Source organism: Chrysemys picta, unplaced genomic scaffold (genome assembly GCF_011386835.1).
Source record: "Chrysemys picta bellii isolate R12L10 unplaced genomic scaffold, ASM1138683v2 scaf36, whole genome shotgun sequence".
Classification (NCBI taxonomy): domain Eukaryota; kingdom Metazoa; phylum Chordata; order Testudines; family Emydidae; genus Chrysemys; species Chrysemys picta.
The window spans coordinates 77,501-85,000 of NW_027052743.1; the positions used below are offsets into that span (position 1 = coordinate 77,501).

The 7,500-nt window shown below is 69.2% G+C and overlaps 1 non-coding gene across 1 annotated transcript; it reads right to left on the reverse strand.

Moving 5' to 3' along the window:
- Positions 1-2,392: 2,392 nt before the first annotated feature.
- Positions 2,393-2,511, reverse strand: LOC135977832 (5S ribosomal RNA). The gene has a single exon (XR_010595277.1). It is a non-coding gene; the product is annotated as a 5S ribosomal RNA (ribosomal RNA).
- Positions 2,512-7,500: the final 4,989 nt, after the last annotated feature.

Below are 7,500 nucleotides of genomic sequence, written 5' to 3' on the forward strand. Positions count from 1 at the left end.
CCTCCGAGGCAGGGAGCGGAGCACCGAGGCTGGGGAGTGGGGAGCAGGAGCCGGGGGGGAGGTGGGGGGCGTTCAGGACAACAGGTCAACCCCCTGGAAGCGGCTGTCAAATGTTCAACGTCCCCACTCGGCCACCAGGTCAAGCCCCGGGAAGCGGCTGTAAAATTCTCAAAGTCCCCACCGGGACAATAGGTCAAGCCCTGGGAGGCGGCTGTCAAATGTTCAAAGTCCCCACCGGGACAACAGGTCAACCCCCGGGAAGCGGCTGTCAAATTTTCAAAGTCCCCGTTCGGCCACCAGGTCAACCCGCTGAATCTACTGGGTTGACCTGGCGGCCGTTTTGCTTTCCGGCCACCAGGTCAACCCATTGGTTTCGACGGGTTGACCTGGCGGCTGGTTTGCTTTCCGGCCACCAGGTCAACCCATTGGATTCGACGGGTTGACCTGGTGGCCGGTTTGCTTTCCGGCCCGGGTGTCACCCCACTCCGAGGGCAGCACGGCAGTGGTCTTGAGGACCACAGAGGGGGGCTTAATAGTCGAGACGGAGCAGGTCCGGGGGAGGCTTAATAGTCGCCCCCCGGCCAGTCCGGGGGAGGCTTAATAGTCGTCCCCCGAGGACTCCGGGGGCCAGGCTTAATAGTCGTCCCCCCCCGGGCGCTCCAGGGGGGAAAGCTTAATAGTCCTCCCCCGAGGACTCCGGGGGCAGGCTTAACAGTCGTCCGCCCCGGGCGCTCCAGGGGGAAAGCTTAATAGTCCTCCCCCGACAGTGTGTGTGTGTGTGTGTGGGAGGGAGGCTTAGCAGTCTTGCCCCGGGCGGTCCGGTGGGGGAGGCTTAGCAGTCGTCCCCAGGGCGGTCCGGGGGTGGGGGGGGGGGGGAGGCCTCACAGTCGTCCCTCGGAGAGCCGGGTCAGCGGCAGTGGTGGGTTTACGTCCAGCCTCCGGAGGGTGCGCGTCCTCGGAGGCGATGCAGGCGCCGCAGAGAGGCAGCCTCCGAGGCAGGGAGCGGAGCACCGAGGCTGGGGAGAGGGGAGCAGGAGCCGGGGGCTGGGGCTGGGGGTGGGGGGCGTTCAGGACAACCGGTCAAGCCCCGGGAAGCAGCTGTCAAATGTTCCAAGTCCCCACTCGGCCACCAGGTCCACCCCAGTCTAGCAATGGGGTTGACCTGGCTGACGGCCGGTTAGTATCAAGGTAAACTCACCGTCGTCCACAGGAGGGCAGCTCTCAGGCCGGCCGGCTGCGGCTGACTCTGGGGCGGCGCCCGGTCCCGGCAGCGAGGGGCGGGGGGCGCGGAGCGAGACGGGGCTAACCGGGGGGGGGCGCCTCCTGCGACTTTGGGGGCCGCGGGTCGTCAGTGGCGTGCAGGCCGGGCCTCTCCCGGGGGATTCGGGGGGGCGGTCCTGCGGGCCGGGCGCAGGGGGCTCGAGCGAGCCCGGGCCGGTCCGCCCCGGGGCCGGGGTCTCCGCCTGCGGCTCAGGGGGGCGCGGGTCGTCGGGGGAGGAAGCCCGGGGGAGCCGCACACCGGCCCGCCAGGCCAGGCCTGGCCTGGATGGCCGCGGGGGGATTCGGGGCGGTCCCGCGGGCCGGGGGCCGGGCGCAGGGGAGGCGGGGGGGCCGAGCGAGTCCGTCCCGGGCCCGGGGCCTCCCCCTGCGGCTTTGGGGTCCGTGGGTCCCCGCTGGAGGAAGCCACTGGGAGCTGGACACCCGCCGTCCGTCCCGCCAGGCCAGGCCTGGCCTGGGTGGCCGCGGGGGGATTCGGGGCGGTCCCGCGGGCCGGGGGCCGGGCGCAGGGGAGGCGGGGGGGCCGAGCGAGTCGGGCCCGGGCCCGGGGCCTCCCCCTGCGGCTTTGGGGTCCGTGGGTCCCCGCTGGAGGAAGCCGCTGGGCGCTGGACACCCGCCGTCCGTCCCGCCTGGCCAGGCCTGGCCTGGGTGGCCGCGGGGGGATTCGGGGCGGTCCCGCGGGCCGGCGGCCGGGCGCAGGGGGTCCGAGCGAGTCCGTCCCGGGCCCGGGGCCTCCCCCTGCGGCTTTGGGGTCCGTGGGTCCCCGCTGGAGGAAGCCGCTGGGCGCTGGACACCCGCCGTCCGTCCCGCCTGGCCAGGCCTGGCCTGGGTGGCCGCGGGGGGGGATTCGGGGCGGACCTGCGGGCCGGCGGCCGGGAGGGTCCGGGCCAGTCCGCCCCATGCCCGGGGTCTCCCCCAGCGGCTTCGGTGGCCCCGGGGGGGGTCCTCCGCGGAGGAAGCCGGGTGGGTGGGGAGCCGGACCCCAGGCGCCCAGACCCGTGACCTGCGGCCGCGACCTCCGACTCGGCAGGAGCGACGAGGGGCTTTCCGGCCCGTCCCCCCCTCTCCTTCCCCCCCAGAAAAGGAGAGAGAGCTGACTCGGACCGGGAAAAGCTGCCTACGGCACCTGGGATTCCCAGGCGGTCACCCATCCAAGTACTAGCCAGGCCCGGGACGGTTTACCTTCCGAGATCGGACGGGATCGGGGGCGTTCGGTCCGGTATGGCCGTAGGCACCCGGCCCCGCGCCTCCTCGCCCGCTTTCCCCTGCCGACGCCCGGGCCTGCCGCACGGTGAGCCCCGGTCGGACTGCCCCCCCCCCTGCGGCAGGGCCCCCGTCTCTCGCGGGCCCGGTCCTTTTTTCCTTTTCGAGCTCCGGGGCCCGGGCTGGCCGCCAGAGCCCCTCCGCCCGCCCTCCCCGGCGTCGGGGAAAATACTGTCCCGGACTTCCAGTGCGCCCGATCCTGTCAGCCGGGGGGTGGGGAGGGGCAGTCCCTCGCTGCGGCCGGGGAGGGTGAGCCCAGGGCGGCTTGCCTGCCGTGCGAGGCCCCTCTCGGCCACCAGGTCAACCCCGAGTCGAAAGGGCTGAAAAATTTTCAGAGTCCCCTCCCGGGCACCAGGTCAACCCGTGGAATCGGACGGGTTCACCTGCTGGCCGGTTCGCTTCCCGGGCACCAGGTCAACCCGTGGAATCGAAAGGGTTCACCTGCTGGCCGGTTTGCTTTCCGGCCACCAGGTCAACCCCTAGGGGTTTTAACGGGGGCACGCCCGGTGGCCTCTTTCCCGTCCGGTCACCAGGTCAACCCGGATCTCCCTCCTTCCCTGGGCGTCCCCTCCTCGGAGGCGTCAGGTTCCATTCCCCCCCCCCCCCCCAGACTTCCAGGGGCCCGATCCAGTCGGCCGGGAGGCAGTCCCTCGCTGCGGCCGGGGAGGGTGAGCCCAGGGCGGCCTGGTCCATGTCTCTAGTGGGCCCGATCCTTTTTTTTTTTTTCGAGCTCCGGGGCCAGGCCCGCCCGGGCAGCCCTCCTCGGAGGCGTGGGGCGATTTCCCCCCGCCCCCAGACTTCCAGGGGCCCGATCCTGTCGGCCGGGAGGCAGTCCCTCGCTGCGGCCGGGGAGGGTCAGCCCAGGGCGGCTTGCCTGCCGTGCGAGTCCCCTCTCGGCCACCAGGTCAACCCCGAGTCGAAAGGGCTGAAAAATTTTCTGAGTCCCCTCCCGGGCACCAGGTCAACCCGTGGAATCGAACGGGTTCACCTGCTGGCCGGTTCGCTTTCCGGCCACCAGGTCAACCCGTGGAATCGAAAGGGTTCACCTGCTGGCCGGTTCGCTTTCCGGCCACCAGGTCAACCCCTAGGTTTTAAGGGGGGGGGACGCCCGGTGGCCTCTTTCCCGTCCGGTCACCAGGTCAACCCGGATCTCCCTCCTTCCCTGGGCGCCCCCTCCTCGGAGGCGTCAGGTTCCATTCTTTTTTCCAGACTTCCAGGGGCCCGATCCAGTCGGCCGGGTGGCAGTCCCTCGCTGCGGCCGGGGAGGGTGAGCCCAGGGCGGCTTGCCTGCCGTGCGAGTCCCCTCTCGGCCACCAGGTCAACCCCGAGTCGAAAGGGCTGAAAAATTTTCAGAGTCCCCTCCCGGGCACCAGGTCAACCCGTGGAATCGAACGGGTTCACCTGCTGGCCGGTTCGCTTCCCGGGCACCAGGTCAACCCGTGGAATCGAAAGGGTTCACCTGCTGGCCGGTTCGCTTTCCGGCCACCAGGTCAACCCCTAGGTTTTAAGGGGGGGGACGCCCGGTGGCCTCTTTCCCGTCCGGTCACCAGGTCAACCCGGATCTCCCTCCTTCCCTGGGCGCCCCCTCCTCGGAGGCGTCAGGTTCCAGTCTTTTTTCCAGACTTCCAGGGGCCCGATCCAGTCGGCCGGGAGGCAGTCCCTCGCTGCGGCCGGGGAGGGTGAGCCCAGGGCGGCCTGGTCCATGTCTCTAGTGGGCCCGATCCTTTTTTTTTTTTTCGAGCTCCGGGGCCAGGCCCGCCCGGGCAGCCCTCCTCGGAGGCGTGGGGCGATTTCCCCCCGCCCCCAGACTTCCAGGGGCCCGATCCTGTCGGCCGGGAGGCAGTCCCTCGCTGCGGCCGGGGAGGGTCAGCCCAGGGCGGCTTGCCTGCCGTGCGAGTCCCCTCTCGGCCACCAGGTCAACCCCGAGTCGAAAGGGCTGAAAAATTTTCAGAGTCCCCTCCCGGGCACCAGGTCAACCCGTGGAATCGAACGGGTTCACCTGCTGGCCGGTTCGCTTTCCGGCCACCAGGTCAACCCGTGGAATCGAAAGGGTTCACCTGCTGGCCGGTTCGCTTTCCGGCCACCAGGTCAACCCCTAGGTTTTAAGGGGGGGGGACGCCCGGTGGCCTCTTTCCCGTCCGGTCACCAGGTCAACCCGGATCTCCCTCCTTCCCTGGGCGCCCCCTCCTCGGAGGCGTCAGGTTCCATTCTTTTTTCCAGACTTCCAGGGGCCCGATCCAGTCGGCCGGGTGGCAGTCCCTCGCTGCGGCCGGGGAGGGTGAGCCCAGGGCGGCTTGCCTGCCGTGCGAGTCCCCTCTCGGCCACCAGGTCAACCCCGAGTCGAAAGGGCTGAAAAATTTTCAGAGTCCCCTCCCGGGCACCAGGTCAACCCGTGGAATCGAACGGGTTCACCTGCTGGCCGGTTCGCTTCCCGGGCACCAGGTCAACCCGTGGAATCGAAAGGGTTCACCTGCTGGCCGGTTCGCTTTCCGGCCACCAGGTCAACCCCTAGGTTTTAAGGGGGGGGACGCCCGGTGGCCTCTTTCCCGTCCGGTCACCAGGTCAACCCGGATCTCCCTCCTTCCCTGGGCGCCCCCTCCTCGGAGGCGTCAGGTTCCAGTCTTTTTTCCAGACTTCCAGGGGCCCGATCCAGTCGGCCGGGAGGCAGTCCCTCGCTGCGGCCGGGGAGGGTGAGCCCAGGGCGGCCTGGTCCATGTCTCTAGTGGGCCCGATCCTTTTTTTTTTTTCGAGCTCCGGGGCCAGGCCCGCCCGGGCAGCCCTCCTCGGAGGCGTGGGGCGATTTCCCCCCCCCCCAGACTTCCAGGGGCCCGATCCTGTCGGCCGGGAGGCAGTCCCTCGCTGCGGCCGGGGAGGGTCAGCCCAGGGCGGCTTGCCTGCCGTGCGAGTCCCCTCTCGGCCACCAGGTCAACCCCGAGTCGAAAGGGCTGAAAAATTTTCAGAGTCCCCTCCCGGGCACCAGGTCAACCCGTGGAATCGAACGGGTTCACCTGCTGGCCGGTTCGCTTTCCGGCCACCAGGTCAACCCGTGGAATCGAAAGGGTTCACCTGCTGGCCGGTTCGCTTTCCGGCCACCAGGTCAACCCCTAGGTTTTAAGGGGGGGGGACGCCCGGTGGCCTCTTTCCCGTCCGGTCACCAGGTCAACCCGGATCTCCCTCCTTCCCTGGGCGCCCCCTCCTCGGAGGCGTCAGGTTCCATTCTTTTTTCCAGACTTCCAGGGGCCCGATCCAGTCGGCCGGGTGGCAGTCCCTCGCTGCGGCCGGGGAGGGTGAGCCCAGGGCGGCTTGCCTGCCGTGCGAGTCCCCTCTCGGCCACCAGGTCAACCCCGAGTCGAAAGGGCTGAAAAATTTTCAGAGTCCCCTCCCGGGCACCAGGTCAACCCGTGGAATCGAACGGGTTCACCTGCTGGCCGGTTCGCTTCCCGGGCACCAGGTCAACCCGTGGAATCGAAAGGGTTCACCTGCTGGCCGGTTCGCTTTCCGGCCACCAGGTCAACCCCTAGGTTTTAAGGGGGGGGACGCCCGGTGGCCTCTTTCCCGTCCGGTCACCAGGTCAACCCGGATCTCCCTCCTTCCCTGGGCGCCCCCTCCTCGGAGGCGTCAGGTTCCAGTCTTTTTTCCAGACTTCCAGGGGCCCGATCCAGTCGGCCGGGAGGCAGTCCCTCGCTGCGGCCGGGGAGGGTGAGCCCAGGGCGGCCTGGTCCATGTCTCTAGTGGGCCCGATCCTTTTTTTTTTTTTCGAGCTCCGGGGCCAGGCCCGCCCGGGCAGCCCTCCTCGGAGGCGTGGGGCGATTTCCCCCCCCCCCAGACTTCCAGGGGCCCGATCCTGTCGGCCGGGAGGCAGTCCCTCGCTGCGGCCGGGGAGGGTCAGCCCAGGGCGGCTTGCCTGCCGTGCGAGTCCCCTCTCGGCCACCAGGTCAACCCCGAGTCGAAAGGGCTGAAAAATTTTCAGAGTCCCCTCCCGGGCACCAGGTCAACCCGTGGAATCGAACGGGTTCACCTGCTGGCCGGTTCGCTTCCCGGGCACCAGGTCAACCCGTGGAATCGAAAGGGTTCACCTGCTGGCCGGTTCGCTTTCCGGCCACCAGGTCAACCCCTAGGTTTTAAGGGGGGGGACGCCCGGTGGCCTCTTTCCCGTCCGGTCACCAGGTCAACCCGGATCTCCCTCCTTCCCTGGGCGCCCCCTCCTCGGAGGCGTCAGGTTCCAGTCTTTTTTCCAGACTTCCAGGGGCCCGATCCAGTCGGCCGGGAGGCAGTCCCTCGCTGCGGCCGGGGAGGGTGAGCCCAGGGCGGCCTGGTCCATGTCTCTAGTGGGCCCGATCCTTTTTTTTTTTTTCGAGCTCCGGGGCCAGGCCCGCCCGGGCAGCCCTCCTCGGAGGCGTGGGGCGATTTCCCCCCCCCACCCCCAGACTTCCAGGGGCCCGATCCTGTCGGCCGGGAGGCAGTCCCTCGCTGCGGCCGGGGAGGGTCAGCCCAGGGCGGCCTGCTTGGCGGCCGGGTCCATGTCTCTAGTGGGCCCGATCCTTTTTTTCCCTTTTCCGGCTCCGGGGCCCGGGGTGCTCGGGTAGCCCTCCGCGGTGGCGTCGGCCAATTTTTTTTAAAATCAGACTTCCGTGGGCCCGATCCTGACGGCCGGGAGGCAGTCCCTCGCCGCGTCCGGGGACGGCGAGACGCTCGGCCACCGGGTCAACCCGGAGGAAGCGGGCTGGGGGAAAAAAAAAAAAAAAAAAGTTTTCCAAGTCCGAAAAATTTTCAAAGTCCCCTCTCGGCCACCAGGTCAACCCCTTTGGAGCGAATGGGTTGACCTGACGGCCGGTCGTCTCGCGGATGTCCGGAAGGGGTCGCCCCACGCCGTCTCGGCCGACCGAGGGAACCACGAGGTGGCGCCCGGTTCCAGTTTCGTACCGCCGAAGGCGGGGCTTTGGCTTTTTCGACCTGCCT